This window comes from Stegodyphus dumicola, chromosome 1, assembly GCF_044657685.1.
Source record: "Stegodyphus dumicola isolate Sdum_Otavi_A_Nest chromosome 1, ASM4465768v1".
In the NCBI taxonomy this organism is placed as follows: domain Eukaryota; kingdom Metazoa; phylum Arthropoda; class Arachnida; order Araneae; family Eresidae; genus Stegodyphus; species Stegodyphus dumicola.
Window position 1 is genome coordinate 228,653,846 of NC_140768.1, and position 17,622 is coordinate 228,671,467.

Below are 17,622 nucleotides of genomic sequence, written 5' to 3' on the forward strand. Positions count from 1 at the left end.
TTTTTCATAAAGAGATATTTTAACGAACCTAAATGCAATTTTCAATACATATTGGAAAAATTAAAGAACTGTTATGTCTATTTGTGAGGACAGATTCTTTTCAAGTGTGCTATTCAAACTAAAGAAAGAAGAAATATTAATGACAAATCTTTCAAGGGGAGTTAATGTACGTTATTGTTATTATAATTACTATTATCATCGGTTTTCTTATTTATATCAATCATAATAGATCATTATTATATTTACAAAACGTCGACTAAATATAGTGGTTTAAATAAAATTTCATGCATTATTAATTTATTTTACGTCATTATTTTATTTTTAATTTATTATTAATTTTTTTTTAAAATTTATTAGCATGAAAGGGCTATTAGTCTCGAAATTCGATTTTGCACTGTTCCACGTTAGTGCGTTGTCTCACGTTTCATTCAAGACTATTGCCATTCGGAAAAATGTGAAATATTTAATCTTTCATATTTAATCTGTCTGGTATTGGTGAACAAACTAAGCTATTTAAAAACAATAGACCCAGTTTTAAGAATATTATTTTCTAACTTTTGAAACTGATTCAGTTAAATAAAAATGAATTTAATTCATGATATATCTAATTAAAAACATTAAATACTTTTATAAAATTATGTTATATATGGTTTCACTTTTTAAATAGGTACACATCTTTCCCATGTTAGCTTAGATGCTGCCCAGGCAGCATGGTGTTTAGAGGAGCAGACTGCGGTTCGAATTCCGGCGAGCATGGCTGTAACTGTCAGCCCCTTCATAGGAAACAGTGGTGGCTGCTATTAGATGCCTCAATAAATAAATAGCCACCATTTCTGGCCTTAGGAGTGGCCAATGCTGAAATAAGGTAAGTGCCCGCCATTGGATTAAAAAAAAAGGTTAGTCTAAATGCATGTTCATTTAATTGCCTATAAAATATTCCTAGGAAATCTCTATTGATAATCTCTGTAGATAAACTACATTAAACTTAAAAAGAGCCCTTTAGGGTGAATATTAAAATCTGAACCTTTATAGAATTTTTTAAAATTAATTTCTAGCTTTTTAGCTTTTTTGTGAGCTTTTTGTTTTAAATGAAAATACATCACTCAAATGAACGTCTGTATTTGGAATATAATTTTTTTATAAAGGCGTTAGCCTGAAAGGGATTTTAGTCTCAAAAGGGATTTTGCGTCATCCACTAAAACTTCTGTAGTTTGCGACCCTGCTTGTAATAAAAGTAATATCCGGATGTTCACTGTTATCAAGACTTTTTAAACATGTGTAAATGTTTTTAAATGTGTTCATTTTCCAGTCTTTACGACAGCATCTAACATTTTCGAAGTCCAGCATGATATACCTTACCTCTTTTTCCTCACTGCCCATTTTAATTACTACTTGACATTTGGCACAGTAGTGATATTTAAGTTGTACTTCTCCGTAATTCGAAATAAATTTAAGTTTTACTTCTCTGTAACATCCCCTGCAATTCGAGAACCCATCTTATCACTCTTGGAGATAAATTCTTTCCCGAATACAGATGAATGAACTCGTTTTTGATCGTATACACAGTTACAAGTTTATATATAATTTTAATGGTATCTGTAATGCTGTTTGTTCTTGATCTTTTTTAAGATTATGCTTCTACCATCACCTGGAGTTTCCTGTTTTACATTTCGATTTAACAAATACTACACTTTTGGAATATTTATCTTTTATTTCTTTTGATTAAGTTGTAGCGTTGCGCGCCTCCAACTTGCACGCAACCAAGAGGTGACTGTGAAAACTGGATAAAAGACAGAGTCTTGTGAAGGGTTTAAGTCCCTTTTTATTCAACGTAAAAATTTACAATTGCGTGCTCTTGACGCTCACAGACTGCGCCAACTCGGCGGTCAAATAAAAATAATAACCTGAAAAGAAACTAAAGACAAGACTCTAACTACGAGGCTCTCTAAAAATAACTAACTCACCGCGTTTTACACTACCGCTGATAATTCAGCAGACTTGAAGCTCACTTGAACGATTAACACTATTTCCCGGCAAGCACATAGGCCGAAACGCGGGGTTCTTCAATTTCTCGCTAACTACCTCCGCGCTCGTGAAGTAAGAATATCACACACCGAACTCGTTTCCTTTCTATTTAAATCAGAATACTTCCGCTGATGATTTGAATCCTTGCGCGTTCTACTAAAATTTACATATTCTGGCATTGGCAGTTCCAGGGGAAAGTAAGGCTTGACAGGAAAGATAGTTTAAACTTAAAATAAATGTTAGTTAAAATAAATATAAACCCTACATTTGCCGCTGCCAGAATTTGGAAAACTTGGAAGCAGGTCCTACAAACGACCTGTTGTAAGTTTCTCTAATTCTGAACTAACTGGCGAGAACCTCGTTTACACAAAAAAAATCTTATGTAACAAATTGTATACTAAAATTTCTGTTGATAGTTATAACTTTCTCTTCTTACAGCAACTTTTCCTGGACTTCATCAATCAATTTGGTCTTTCCTTCCAGCATCTGGAAGGAATAAGTATCAGTATCTTTCTAAATACATTATAATTTACACTTTCTTGACACAATAAATTTTTGTTTTTAAACGATTCGTTTTTCTTAGTTATTGCTTACTTCACATTCATTCAATTTTTCAAGCATTAATTTAACTTTACCCTGGCTCTCCACCGTGTGTGGTGTCAAACGGGAATATTCGTGTTTTAGTCTTACAACACTTCCCCTAACCACCATGATTTGTTAGAATTCAACGACCAAATAGACACACCTTACTCGACATTCTACAACTCAATGAGCTACTTTAATATTCTTAAAAAATTCAAATGTAGGTGGAGAACCCTACAAAACACATTCATTCTAACTTCCCCCTCATTCATCTTTAAACATGCAGGCTTTCGCTCTAAAGCATGACTTTATCTACAATTTAATACTTAAATTTTGACTTCATTGCTTTTAAGCATTCACTTTTAGCATCTACAATTTTATGCTTCTAGACTAAATTATACTTTTACATAACATTCAAGTATTTACGAACATTTACAAAATTTTAATGCATATAATTTTTACAATTTACCATAAAATGAATAAGAGAAAATAAATTTTTACTTTACTCATCCTTCGCCAAGCTGGCGGCACTGAAACTAAAATTCTTATTAATACAAGAATACGAAGTTATTTTTATCTTCTGCCAAATTTTGGCTTTAACATAACAGAATTAGTCTTTCGACCAACAGAAAATGCTTGTTTTTAGCTTTTACACTTAAAGAAAATAATACTTTTGCCTTAGCTAAATAAAATAAACCAAAACTAAGTCTCAACCGAGACATATTGACTTTCGTCAAAACATAGAACTTCGTACTTATGCATAACATTTCGAACAAAAGAGAAAAAAAATTTATAGAAGGTTTTAACTTATCTTTGAGTTTTCGATGCTTGAAACTCCGTCATTCGTTTTTGGCAATATTGCTCCCAAGTTAGAGGTTTCATGGATGTCAATCTTCTCCTTATTGACCTCCGAGTGTCGTCCACATTACTTTTTCTTTTGCGTCCTCTACATGCTGGCCTCTTGGCGGAGTAATCGTCTGGTGGTTGGCATTTCCGTTTTTCCCTGGGACGGCTGGTCTTGACGTCCTCCGGTCTGGAGTCCTTCTTGAATTTCTTCTGTTCCTCGTATTTTTGTGCCTCCTGTTGCCGTTTCAGTTTCCGGAACGGCGGCCTTGCTGGCACCTGACTCTCTGGCCCTGGAAGCGTTTTCCTTGATGTATAATTTCTCCTGCGATACGTTATATGTGGTGTTTTGTTCTTTACCACGGTTTCTTTACGTGGTGCATCTGCTTTCTTGTTTTTCTTAAATGCTGGAGTTTGAAAGTTTTTATTTTTTCTTTTTGGTACCGTCGTCCGGGTTGTAGAAGGGCTAGGTCTCTCTTCAGTTCTCTGCTTCTTGGGTGGTAGAACAGTTGTTGTTATTTCTGGACCTTCTACTTCGTTTAGACTTGAGTCCTGCAAGAAACTTTTAAGGATTTCAAAATCATTTGGATTATAGTATTTTTTCACCTGGTCGGGACTTGCTTTACAGATCTCCCCTCTCTCGTTTTTAAGGTACAATACGACTCCTTTGATTTCCTGAATTACATAGGGGCCTTCAAATTTTGGAGCTAGCTTTGCCGTAAAACTGTCTGGGACACTTGATAAAGAAAATTTCCGCTTCAATACTTTATCCCCAACTTTAAAATCTGCTTCACGGCGTTTTCTATCATAATATATTTTCTGCCTATTTCTTGCCGTATCCGAGCTTTTAAGCGCCTGATCAATCAGCTTTTGCACATCTTTTTGTTTAAACTCCTGCTCTCTTTGTTGCACAAAGAATAATTTATCTAAAGGCGTAATTAATTTTCGGTCTAAGAATAATTCTGCTGGAGTTTTTCCCGTAGTATCATGATTTGCCGTTCTTAAAGCATAAGCTAATTCATTTATGTAGCCATCCCAGCGCTTGTGATGTGTGCTCACGTAACTGCGAATTATTTTTACTATGTTTTTATTAACTCTTTCTGCTATGTTAGCCTGTGGTCTATACGGAAACATTTTGATATGGCGTATGCCAAGTCCATTGCATATGTTTTCAAATATTTGACTAATGAATTGTTTTCCGTTATCGCTAATGACTTTTATCAGTGCACCGTATTTTAAAATGTATCTGTGTAAGAATGCATCTGCGACTGTTTTGGCTGACGCGGGTTTAAGTGGAACAAGTTCTATCCATTTTGAAAAATGATCTACTATTACTAAAAGAAAACGATTTTTATTTAACTCGCTCTGGGGGAAGGGACCAAGAAGATCTATGCCTAAAATTTCATTCGGAAATGTAGCGCGAATGCTATTTAAGTTCCCGGCCGGGCTGTAATTAATATCATCTATTAACTGACATTGATTGCGGGACCTGACATACGCCGTTACTATTTTGTATAATTGCAAGAAATATGCCGCCTCGCGTACCCTTTTTAAAGTCTTTCTGACCCCTAAATGGCCCGCTGTTTTTGCTTCGTGTAATTCCTTCAAAATGCTTAATCGAAGCGAGGCTGGGATGACTGGTTTATACTCAAGATTTTCGTTTGTTGTTTTCGTATAAAATAATAAATTACCTATTATTTCATAGTTTTTTGCTCTATTTCTTATCGCATCGATATCTGTGTGCTCAAAGCTTTCGGGGTCTTTCAAATATGTATAGATATTTCCAAATTCAGGATCAACTTTCAGTTCAGTAATAATCGTATCTCTAGAATCTAAAATTTTTGAAGTCAACACAGCGCATTTAAGTTCATTTCCTTCATCGTCCAGTTTTATACGAGAAAGTGCGTCAGCTACATTGTTTTCCTTACCCGGTTTATATTTTATTGTGATATTATATTCTTGGAGTTTTAAAGCCCATCTTATTAACCTGGGCGTTAGGTTTTTCTCCAAATAAAGTCTACCAACAGCCGCATGATCCGAAAAGACTGTTACTGGCGATTTGCCGAAATAAACTCGAAATTTGTGTACAGCCATTAATACGGCTAATGTTTCTCTTTCTGTAGCTGTATAATTCCTTTGTGTCTGATTCAGTGTTTTACTAAAAAATGCCAGAGGATGGTTATTTTGCATAAGAACCGCACCCACCGCATAGTCTGACGCATCTGCTGCAATTTCCAGGTTTTCGTCCCCCTCCGGGAATTTTAAAACAGGGGCATTAATTAGCGCTTCTTTTAATCTTTCAAATGCTGTGTTAGCTTCCGCTGTCCACCTAAATTTACCCCTTTTTCTTTTGATTACTAAGAGTGGTTCAACAATATTAGCGAAATCTTTTATGAAAGATCGATAGTAAGAACATAACCCAAGGAAAGAAGAAAGTTTCTTGGCGGTGTTGGGCGGTGGGAAATTCTTAATAGCTTTTATTTTTGAATCTTGCGTTTCTATAGCCTTTTGCGAAATTTTATAACCGAGATATTTAAGTTCTTTAGTTGCGAACTTGCATTTTGAGGCGTTAATTGTAAGACCGGCCTCTTTTAATAATTTAAAAACTTGTTCTAGATCATTAATGTGTTGTTCCAACGTTCTACTCGTTATAATTATATCATCTGGATAAATTAAAGTTGATTTTCCTAGGACATGCTTTAGAACAATGTCCATAGCTCTCTGGAATGTTGTTGGGCCCCACACAACCCAAAAGGCATGCGTAAAAATGCATAAGTGCCCGATTTTGTTATAAACGCGGTTTTAAGTATATCTTCGGGTCTCATAGCTATTTGATAGTAGCCAGACGTTAAGTCCAAAGTAGACATATATCTTGTCGATTTGATCTGTCTAATGATCTCGTCTATAACCGGCAAAGGGTAAACTGGAAATTTGGTAATACTATTTAGTTTTCTGTAATCAATAGCAAACTTCCAAGCCCTTTTATCCGAAGGAGGAAACTCGTTCTTTTTCCTACATAGTACGACTGGACTCGCGTACTATTATTTATGGGCGTTATTATTTTATTCTTTAACATCTCCTGAATATGTTCTTCGATGATTACGTCTTTTTGTTTGTCATACCGATAAGGTTTAGTCCTACAAGGTTTTTCGGCATTTAATTGAATCTTGTGCGTGACTATTTTGCAGTTTCCTGGTTTTTCTGAAAATAAATGAGAAAAATTACTCACCACTTGCTGTATTGCTTTCCTTTCATGGTCATTCAGATGGCTAAGGTCCACTTGCGGTGTCTCCACAGGTTGCACTACCCTCTGGTCCATCTCCAACACCACGGAACTATCTTGAAAATTTAATTTGGCCCTCGCGGCCCTTAGAAACTCCATACCTAAAATAAGAGAATTTTGCAGATTTTTCACTACAAAAATTAATACTTTGAGACTTTCCTCTTTTACCTGTAAGTTTAATGATAATTTCCCGATGCAGTGACATGTTTTTCCTTGCGCCGCTATAATTTCCGTATTTTTGGTTTTAAATAATCGTACCCTATAAAAATTCTTTTTGAAGAAATTTTCACTCATAAAATTTCCTTCTGCTCCTGTATCGATGAGGGCTTCTACTGGTACATCGCCAACCAGGACTTGTATAATTGGTAGCTGTGAGTTTTTTACGATGACCGTATTTAAATGTCTATTTGAGGGCTTTTTTAAAACTTCCGGGGTCTGTACCCTCCCTTTCACAGGCCCCTCTACTCGTTTAAAGCTTTCCTTTCAATCTGTGCCTTCTGGGTACGCGGATGTTTATTTTCAAATTTTCTTTTTGGGCCTTGACCTTCGAGTTTCGATGAGTTAGCTTGATAGCTCTTTCCCCCATAAGAGCGATTTCTATTTCTGGTTTCCTCATTTGAAGATTTCCTTCGGGTACTTTGAGAATACGTTGCCTCTCTCGCTTTTTCCGCTATTCTGCGATTTTGAAACTTTACAGCCAATTCGAAGAGTTCCTGCAATGTGCTTGGGTTTCTAATTTCAAAGTAGTCTTGAACAGCGGGTAACAATCTTGGTAATATTATTTCAATAATCTCCGCATCGGGTTTCTTCCCATACAGCATATCCGTTAGCTTAATTTTTCGAAGAATAAAGTCCGTCAATTCTGCTATATCCCGTTGATAGAAACTATATAGTTCGGCTTCCAGCCGTGCGCGATCGTTCACTATGGGGAAGGCCTTTACTAACGATTTTTTGAAATTTTCAAATGTATATGTCTGGCTTCCAAATTCCCCTAATAAAAATTTGCCTATATTTTTCCACCATAGCGCGGCCTGTCCTCTTAGTGCTGATGTGGCGATGGCAACATTTTGTCTTTCAGGAACAGGGTAGAGCTGAAGGTGGTTTTCTAGACCTTCTAGAAATACCGCCACCGAATTTTTTCCGGCGAAATGGACGTTTGGCTTGATTGACGCTCTCAAAGTCTGGACCAGGTATCCAAATCCTTCCAACTGGTTTGTCATTTCTTGGTGTTGTCCAGCGGCTTCCATCCAATTTTCGGCCATTTCAGTTCGATAAGTGTTCGGGCGCCAATGTAGCGTTGCGCGCCTCCAACTTACACGCAACCAAGAGGTGACTGTGAAAACTGGATAAAAGACAGAGTCTTGTGAAGGGTTTAAGTCCCTTTTTATTCAACGTAAAAATTTACAATTGCGTGCTCTTGACGCTCACAGACTGCGCCAACTCGGCGGTCAAATAAAAATAATAACCTGAAAAGAAACTAAAGACAAGACTCTAACTACGAGGCTCTCTAAAAATAACTAACTCACCGCGTTTTACACTACCGCTGATAATTCAGCAGACTTGAAGCTCACTTGAACAATTAACACTATTTCCCGGCAAGCACATAGGCCGAAACGCGGGGTTCTTCAATTTCTCGCTAACTACCTCCGCGCTCGTGAAGTAAGAATATCACACACCGAACTCGTTTCCTTTCTATTTAAATCAGAATACTTCCGCTGATAATTTGAATCCTTGCGCGTTCTACTAAAATTTACATATTCTGGCATTGGCAGTTCCAGGGGAAAGTAAGGCTTGATAGGAAAGATAGTTTAAACTTAAAATAAATATAAACCCTACACGTCTGTTATTTAAAGTTTTGATTATGATATTCAGTTCAAAAATGTAATTTATTAATTCTTTTTCAGTTAGTAAATCTTTCTTTTGTTTTATAAAATAATGGTTATATTAGCAAACTTATTCAGTGTTATTAATGGCTTTTGATCCAAAAGATTGATATTTGTCAACAAATGTCAACAAGGGTTGCAAAATTTCTTTTGAAAAACAAATTAAAACAACTAGTCCGTGAATAAAATTTTAGTTACTATTACAAAATCCTGTACAGAACGTAAAGTACGTCCTAATTTTTCATTACAATCACAGTGAACAAATTAACAACGAAGAAAGATTTGTCTTACATATACATTGGACCTTTCCAGTTCCAGCGTATTCCAACTGCGACATTGATATCTCGTATTATCTCTATATCAATTATTAAATTAAGAAAGATTTGTATTGTATGTATGTAATTATCATTGTTCCTCGATTTGTGGAAAAACTACATCGCCTAGAGCAACCACACTCTGAACACAAGTATGTGCACCTCAAACTCCAAATTTACAGCTTCTTTTTATGTTTATGCGAACTTGTGGAAACTTTGATTAATAAATTCAGCTACTTAAAGGTAATGTGTGGCTACTGTTAACTTAATAATGTAAAAGAAATGTGTTGTCATCGCTCGAAATAAAATATTTTTATCTTTCACTCACTGTGTGTCGCTTCTGCAAAGCGTTTGGCATATCATGAAAACAAACGTTCAGATTTAGTATATCTCATATTGACTGATACATTAAGCCATTTAAAAACAATATATGCAGTTTTTCATCTATTATCACATCTAAAAACCTGGAAATTAAATTAGGTAAACTCATTGAAATCATTACAGTATATATTTTTTCTTTTACATAAAATAAAGCTATTTTAGGCGGTTGGCCGCCCAAGAGGCTAGTGAATTGCAAAAATCAGACAGAAAAAACAAAGAGCGGAAACATATGATTAGTTTAAGTTTTGAGCTCGCAGTAGTAGTTTTCGTTTTTTTAATATTTAAGTTTGTCAATTTAAGTACATTAATACGAAACTTATTTAAATTAAGTATGCTCTGTTTCGTGTACGTATTTCAAATCACTTGTTGATTTTGTTACGTATATTACTAAAGTTTTTATACAAAAATTTTGTCTTACAAAAACGTGATGTTTCAACCCTAAATTTAAAATATATTGACTCACACCTCAAGCACAAGCATCTAACGCTAAACAATGACTCAAATAGTATTACTTCTTGATGTTAATTTTGCACAGTTAAATCTTCAATACTATTTCTTTATGATAATATTAGGAAGCCAAATCTTTACTTATGTAAAAATGCAAAGCTTGACTATTAATAAAAAACATAAAGAAAATTCTCATGAAAAGAAGGGTCACACACAGCACTAATTTGACAGATGTTTCACAAAAAGCTGAAGCTTCGAAGAATACTCATAGCAAAACTTATATAACAGTCCTCGCACTGTTTGTTGACCTCTGATAGTTATTTCATTGATACTTTTAATGCTTGGACTAGAATTCTTACATGCGGTTTGCAGCTGTTTTTAACGCTAGAGTGGACTCGTTGCTGACCCTCTCTTCCGCGCCTTTCATTTCTGAATTAGAATTAAAACGGTGCAGAATTCTACTCTGAAAGCAAGTGAAACAAATGCTATTCATGACTGACTGCTTAAACAGAATGCCACAGTATGTAACTCTTTGTCGATTTTTACAATTGTATGACACGTGTTTGAATTATTGTAATTCATTTTCGGATTCCGCTCTCTGATTATCATTTCCTTTTTCTGTTATTTTACACGTCTTCTTAAAATGACTAAATAATATCACTAAACATATTCAAACGTTTTTCCGATCAGAACTGGACAATGGCATTGTTACAGAGATGAGATTAAAACAATATAAAAGTGCCGATGGTTGTTATTGTTGTTGTTATTACCAATCTCACTTGTCTGACAATAGTAAGCTCATGCCAACGACATTCATCAGGGCAAGGATCAAATGATCCTGTCGTTGGCCAGATCCTTAAGCATCATATAGGTGACAGCCCGATTAGAGCTCATTTCTGTCCCCAGTTTTAAAAGAGAGCACTCCAGAGGGACGGATCCGAAGGTCTCCCACCCCTCTTTCCCTGCCACAAACCTCTTAAGAGGAATTTAGGCTCTCCGCATGTTTAGAGTGGTTCCATACTAAACAGAAAATATACATTTACAGACATACACATTTTCTTCGGGATTCAAATCCAGGCTCTTCGGTATGGTAGTCAGATTCACTAACCACGATCCCAATTGGGAGACGTATTGAAGGCTGAACTACTGGAAAGTCGATAATGAAATTTTATTATGTGAAAATTTTATTTTGTATCTTTGTATCTTTATTGTATTAATCTAAAGCAGCGATTCTCAACGATGGTACACATACCACTGGTGATACGCAAGATAAAAGTAGGTGATACGAAAAAAAACTATTAAATTCAAAACATTAAGTACCCCTACAACCGGCTGAAGTGTTTTTCTATAACACTCGTAAATTTATACGATTTGAGCTTAGTTCAACGTCAATAGCCATTCATAGACTTCAGCAATGTAATCCGTCTTTATTTTCACAAATATTCTTTTAACCTTACACATAACGAAATTTGTCATTAAATATGTTTTAAAAAGAGGAACAGAAATGAATGTTGCATTTAATAGGAAATGGAAAAATGTTCCTGTAAAAAGATAACAGTGTCTCAATTAATTCTTTTAGAGCGATCGATTTATTAGCATGCTTATACTGCATGTCACGACCATTTCTGGGCTCATATTGCTCTATTTTCAATTGGAATGATTTTTTACGTCGATTAGCTGTCTCTAGCAGCAGGTATTTTGTCTTCTTGATGCTTTGTATTCCTTAATTTTCTACGCGATTTAATAATGTTGCTGTTTGTTTTTAAAGAACTCGTAATATATAGCGCATTTGAAAATTTGTGAAAAAATAATAAAACAAATCTAGATTTTGAAAATGGGAAAATGTTTAGGATTGACTAAGCTGAAAAGTGATGATTCACAGATGATGGATTCAGGACAATCTACTAGCACTATGAATATTGTAAAGAAAAGAAATGCTGTTTATAGAAAATACAATGAAAGTTATTTATAATTTGGGTTTACCTGGAATGGAGATAAAATGGACTCCCAACCTCAGTGTGTTATTTGCTGTGAGCTATTTATCCAATTAAAGTATGAAACCATTGTTTCTTAAAAGACATCTTGAATCAAAGCATGCCAATTTAAAGGACAAATCTGAGGAATATTTTAAGAGGAAATTATCCGAGTTCAAAAATAGCAAACAAGTAATGAAAGGTTTTGTACTTCAAGTGAAAATGATTTGGAAGCTAGTTACCCAGTAAGTCTAAGAATTATCACGATTCAGCCGGCTCACACTATTGGAGTAAACTTGTGTTACCAGCAGGTAAAAATATCGTTTTAACATTATTCAACAAAAACGGGATATTGAACTTAATAATAATCCTTTATCAAATGATGCAGTAAGTCGACGAATTCATGAAATGCAAATTCCATAAAAGAGACGGACCCACCAGCGGCCGAGCGGTAAAGTCGCTGAACACTGGTAGTTCGGTCCGAGGTTCGAATACCGCGAACGGGCTGGCTGCGTGGGAATTTTCGTGGTTTTCCCCCATCTGCATCGTGTATACGAGCCAGTTTACCTTAAAAAGTCCTCCACGAAGGCATCCGTTCCCTTAGGCAGATAGCCCTCGAGGCTTTGCCATAATCACACACACCATAAAAAAGACATTCAGAAAATAAAACACAGTATTTCACATTGCAATTGGGTGAAAGTGCTGGTATACTGAACATTGTTCAATTGTTAGTTTATATACATTTTTTTAAAAAAAGATAAACGACATCTTGAATCAAAGCATACCAGTTTAAGTAAAAAATGCCAGTTTAAAGGAGTACAAGTATTTATTTGTAGAATCTCTTCACCACAAAGCAACTGCAAATGAAACTTTCAAAGTAATTCACAATTTTATGTCTGAAAATGATATTCCTCGGAATAAGTGCATTGCTGTATGCAGTGAAAAAGCTTGGGCTTTAACAGGAAAACATTCCGGTGTTATTTCTCAAATAAAGAAAATCGCACCTGAAACTGAATTTATTCACTGCTCCATTCATCGTAAAGCTTTAGTAGTCAAAACAATCCCTGAAAGCCGTTTTAAATCAAGCTGTGAAAATTGTTAATTTTATTAAAAGCCGAGATTTAAATTCAAGGTTTTTTACGATTTTATGCCAAGAAATAGGTAGTGAAGACGAAACGCTTTTGTTATATTTCGAAGTAAGGTGGTTATCCAGAGGCAAAGTTTTAAATCTTCTTTTGAACTTCGATCAGAAATACAATTTTTTCTCTGCTATTCAAAATTTGAATTCCAAATTGTTTATTTAGTGAATTATGGTTGGCATGTTTAGTATATTTAGTTGATATTTTTGGAAAGTTAAATGAATTAAATTTAGGATTACAAGTACAAAGTGTTAATTTGTTTACCATTAGAGAGAAAATAAATACAATGATACAAAACTCGAGCTAATAATCAAAGAGTTGGATAATAACATTTTAAGTTTTTTACCACTTTTAGAAAGTTTTCTAACCGAAAATAATTTTAAAGTAAGAGAAGAAACAACTTACAGCATTAAAAATCATTATTTTTCATTGATAAGTAATTTCAAGATGTATTTTTCCGAGGATTATGAAAAAGAAAATTGGCTTAGAAATCCATTTGGTTTAAATATACTTAAAACTTTATCTCTTGAAGAAAAAGAACATTTGATAGAAAATTTCTGTGATCGAAATCACAGGAGATTTCAAAAATAACATAATTGTTAACTTCTTGGATGAACCGAAAAAAAGAATTTAAAGGCATTTCAAATAAAGCTATTAAATTTTTACTGCCTTTTTGCTCAACCTATCTGTTTGAAGAAGGATTTTATTCTATGTTATATTTGAAAAATAAATATAGAACAAAATTAAAAGTAGATCCTAAAAGTGAAATAAGGCCAGACATAAAGAAATTTATCTCTCTTAAACAGGCCCAAATTTCTCACTAAATTTTAGAATTAAGGTATTATAACTTAAATTTTGATAATTAAAATAGTAACCAATTTTAAATCTAATATATTTTATGTGTTCATATTTAATACAAATAGCCAATAGATTGTGCAAATGGCAAAATAATGTTTTTAAATAATTCTATTGAGAAACTGAAAACTAATCATTGTAAAGTCTAGTGGTGGTACTAAAATTTTTCAGTTTTTGTTTAGATGGTGCTCATTTGTCAAGAGTTTGAGAACCGCTGACCTAAAGTAATTCCAATAAGAAGAAACTCCCTCTACATCAGAGGTATACTAAGGCAATGAATTTTAGTAGGACTTAATAGTGTCTGCAAACAACCATTCAAAAGGTAGTCAAACGATTGCACAATTAACTATTTTTTGAATAACTGGTTACAGAACGAAAGTCTTTTTTGTACAAATTAATCAAGCAAAGTAAGTTTTCGAATTGCAACAATTTTGGCCACCTGACACATTGCAATAAAAGTAAACAAAATTAAACTTTTTACTGTTCTCTTCACAAAGAAAGCTCTAATCAGAAAGTTTTTTCTCATTCTGAGAAAGAAGATTTGGGATAAAGATCAATTTTATAATCAATTTTGTAACATACAAAACTGCCCAAGGAAAACGTATATCAGTATTCTATGATTTAAAAGTTTCTGCAGTTTGCAAAAAATATAAGTTTTCAGGTTCATGTAAAATTTTAGTTTTTTGGGTCTCAAAATTTTGAATTTTAGAGTTTATGCTAAAATTCAAAATATTAAGAGGGAATGCAAATTTTATACCCATACATCTGTATTTATGTTATCTGATTAAAAGTTATGTTTTAGAATTTTGCGTTATGCTTAAGATGATCACAGTTTTGATATTGTAAAAGCTGTAGTCTAGAAACCTATTTTTTTATTATTTTTTTACGTTGGAAAAATTTTCATAGCTGAGAAGAAGAAGTAAAAGAGCAAATTAATTTTTTTTTGTTAAAATTCTTCTTTATTTAAACAAAGAGCGGAAATATATGATCAGTTTTCAAGTTTTTTTCTTAACGTTTCGAGCACGTAGTAGTAGTTTTAATTTTTAATACTAATTTTGAGTATCTAAACAGAAATGTATGTGCAATTTAGATTACTAGCACCAATGGATTCAGCCTTTTTTTAAGTTACGGAGTTTAGTGTGCTAACGTGATCTTGAAGTCTGATGAGTCTGCAAATGGAACTCCAGAATGTAATCCGCACATTATTTGATGCATTCGGTTGTCTTTACTTTCTGGTGTGTGATGTCTTGTCATACTCAATGTGGATAAAGTTCTTTCTCTTTAACATTCAACTATCTTTTCTAGTCGGGCCACACAATAAAGTTTTGTGACTTAGCCATGAGTTAAAATTTGGGTTCCTGGTGGAAATACCCAAAAGTAAATTTTGCAAATGTATATCAATATTCTGACTAACTCTGACTATCCTGGAAAATATAATAGCAAAGACTTTGTAAAAGGGTTATTTTATATAGTCAGACTTACTTTAAGGGATACACTATTTTGGTGAGCATCAATCCTAAAAGGCACCATCTTTACCCTTGACCTTTGACGTATGAGACCAATGCACGTACATGTTGTGGACACTTTCTGATAATGGACAAAAGCTTTGGCTTCGTGAGGAGTTGATAATAAGAGGTTATAGTATATATCTGGAAGATCAAAATTTAAGAAAATCAGTTTTAGAATAAATCTAGACTTTTCAAACATGTTTTGCCCGATGATGTATCTAGTATTATGCACATTACGTCGATTTTCACTTATAAGCATCTTTAATGCTTGTACTTTGGCATTCGTTTTGTGTCCCTACCAGAATCGTTTATCTCCGAGTTCTACTAATAAGCTATTATTTCATTAGCTAATGAATAGCCACTTAGAAGGCGATCAGAGGTATGGCAGAAAGTAGAAAATTGTATCTTTAACTTTTTATCGGAATTTACCATGTTTTATTTACAGTAGAACAATTCTGACACATGCGTTTACAAGTTAGCTGAGTTGGGAGGGGAAGAATAAAGAAAAAGGAGAAACCACGAACGCATATATTTTAATCGAAAATAGCACTTAGAGATAATGTTTTTAAATCATACTTTCTTCAAGTCTCTTTTTAAAATCTTTACAGGTATTCTTTGACTTTACGAATATATTTTTTCCTCTATTTCCCCTTTTTTCCTGTAAAACAGCCAAAATTTATACTGCTTTGCATGTATTCTACCCAAATAACGTATAATTTCTTTCGCATAATATCACAGTTTTAAGCCAATATATTCCATTAGAAGTTAAAATAACTATGTTTCAACTTTAAGAAATAACTTGCATTAACAACGATTTCTGAAGCTGTTTTCTAAATTTACTTATAAGACAGAATGTGTAACCACACAGGATGACTAATAGTCCTAAGACATATTGAAGTGACCGCTTCTATAGAAAAATCAACATATATCAGCATATTATAATAAATAAAGATTATAATTAAGGTTTTTTAACGCTAAGCCTAATCATACGGCTTGGAAGCTAAACTACCTACGTGAACATTTTTTGTCACACAAGATGCGGGGGCGTATACTAGAAGAAATGGATGTTTCGAATGTGAGAGTGTTCTGAAAGGCTTAAGAAATCTGTTTTACTTTTTGGAGCTTTGGCATCATGTTTTTGTTATTGTAATCTATATACATTTATTAATGTAACCAAACAGCAGTTTAAGCTGCCTTAAATTAATTCGGTATTATTTTTGTATTTTAAAACACATAATGGCATTCAAAGGCGGAGTATGCTTTTAAAAGTTGTATAACATTTATTCATAGAAGGCTTAAAATTTAAATTGTTTGCATGGTGTAAATAAAGCCTGATGGGTACCAATGCGTAAATAAATTTGCCCGTCGAACAGAATGATGAAACAGCGATCATAATTTATATGATTAAATCTTGATATAAATGAAACTTTACATTGCATGATACACTTATCAAATATAGAATTAAATAGATAGAAGTGCCATAAGCTAAAAAGGGTCTACGCATATAATACAAAGAATTATTAAATAAAACTTTAAACTCATTCAGTTTGCATTTGATGTTAATTTTATAATGGTAAGCGAGACAGTAGATGAAGATATTTTTCTTGTTCTTTTTCCAATTAAGAAATATTTGTTCATAACTTATTAAATGCAGAAATTCTGATTTTCTGTGGGACCCCTTTATCCCAGGCTCAGAAGAAAAATCATTAATACTTACATACTGAAATCTGGCAAATTAAGCAGTTTTTGTAGTTTAAAAGAATTGTAAATGACACGACGTTCCAAAATGTTACCTATATTGCAGTCTCAGGCTGTGTAGATTTTATTCCTTGCCAAAAGAAAAACTTGTCTGCTTTGCCAAGAAGAATTATAGAACTCTCAATTTAAGCTTTGAATTAAATTCCTAGTTTTTAACTTAAAATCGTAGATAAAATAAAGGTTAAAGTTAAGAAAAAGAATATATTAAAATAAAAATATAATACCCAAATCACCTTTAGGCGATGAATCAATTATTATGCATCTTCCTGTAACAACTGTGCCACAATATATAGTTCTTTAAAAATTACATTGAGATTAAGTCTATTATTTTGGAGTATAATAAACAATTTAGAGAAGGTTGGTTTGGTTTATTTGGTTATGGCAAAGCACAGTAGAGCTATCTGCCTACGGAAGGGATGTCTTCGTAGAGGACTTTCTAAGAAAATTATAGTTTTCCTTGCTATGTATTTATGCGCATGCTAAGAAAAAGCAATTAAAGTACTAAAATTGTATGTTCGTATACACGTTACACATGCGGGAAACCACGATACCGCCGATGCAGCCAGTTCGCCTGGAATCGAATAAAGGTAGGCAGCTCCAGTGTTCAGCGATATTGCCGCTTGGCCGTTGA

General features: G+C 33.8%; 1 long non-coding RNA gene across 2 annotated transcripts in view; it reads right to left on the reverse strand.

The window, feature by feature from the left end:
* The window catches only part of LOC146999492 (uncharacterized), a 251,924-nt gene that overhangs the window by 47,672 nt on the left and 186,630 nt on the right, over window positions 1-17,622 (reverse strand). The window contains exon 4 of one of the 2 annotated variants that reach the window (XR_015039777.1): window positions 15,208-15,374. The exons of the other annotated variant lie outside the window; for it this stretch is intronic. This is a non-coding gene — a long non-coding RNA (uncharacterized LOC146999492). The remainder of the gene's footprint in view (window positions 1-15,207; window positions 15,375-17,622) is intronic. 2 annotated transcript variants of the gene reach the window in all.